Consider the following 1,299-nt stretch of genomic DNA (forward strand, 5'->3'; position numbering starts at 1 on the left):
GAGAGAGAGAGAGAGAGAGAGAGAGAGAGAGAGAGAGAGAGAGAGAGAATTAATTGGAATGACTTATAGGCTGCAGTCTAACTAAAAAATTCAACAACGTCCAGCTGTGAATGGAAATCTAGTATTTGCTCAGTCCCACAAGACTGGGTGTCTCAGCAGGTCTTCTGTACATGCTGTAATCTCAAAGAAGTGTGCTCCAATGGCAGTGAAGAAATAAATGTACTAGCAATATGAGGGTAAACAGGTAAAAGAGAAAAACTTCCTTCTCCCATGTTTTATATAGCCTTCCAGGAGAAGGTGTGGCCAAAATTAAGTGTGTGTCTTCCCACCTCAAGATCTGAATCAAAGGTGTGCAAAAGTGTGTCATCCTGCCTCAAGATACAGATCAAAAGCGTGTCTTCCTACCTCAAAGTTCCAGACTAGAAGAGGATTCACCCACTTCAAAACAAGCAGAATATCTCTCACAGGTTTGCCCTCCATATCATTCCAGATATGGTCAAGTTGACAATCATAACAGACAAGGGAAACAGAAAACAATTGCAATAATTCAGACAACACTTTTAAGTACCAAGAAGAAAGAATGTTCAAATGCTTAGATGATACTTCTTTAAGTGAAAGCTAAAAGGTCAGATGTCAGAGTTTGTTATGTAGGCTTAATATACTTTCCTTTTCCTCCCAAGCCTTGGAAAACAAGTCATAAATTGGCATTTGTAATGTAGAACACAGCAATTGATCATTATTCCTAGAGCCCAAAACATACAGAAGCCTGGCTGGTTTACAATAATGCATCTATTTCTTCATTTTCTTGGGGCAATAAACATCATCAGGACAATTATCCAGAACATTCCCCAAGGGATAGCTTATGCTATCCATTCAAACAGAGCACTGAAATAAATCATAAACCACACTACATGAAATAACTAAATATGACTGACCTGAATTGAATTGAACTGAACTGAACTAGATTGGACCGGACAGGACTGGACTGAACTGAACTGAACTGATCTGAAAAAGACACCAGATCAAACAAGACCAGTCTGGACCTAACCAAACTGGACTGGACTGGACTGGACTGGACTGAACTGAACTGAACTGGACTGAACTGAACTGAACTCAAGGGCATCAGAGGCTCAATCTGAACTGAACTGAACTGAACTGAACTGACCTGACCTGACCTGACCTGACCTGACCTGAACTTAAAAAGACACCAGATCAAACAAGACCAGACTGGACCTAACCAAACTGAAATGACATGAAATGAAATGAAATGAAATGAAATGAAATGAAATGAAATGAAAT

This window comes from Grammomys surdaster, unplaced genomic scaffold (genome assembly GCF_004785775.1).
Source record: "Grammomys surdaster isolate TR1022 unplaced genomic scaffold, NIH_TR_1.0 252, whole genome shotgun sequence".
Classification (NCBI taxonomy): Eukaryota; Metazoa; Chordata; class Mammalia; order Rodentia; family Muridae; genus Grammomys; species Grammomys surdaster.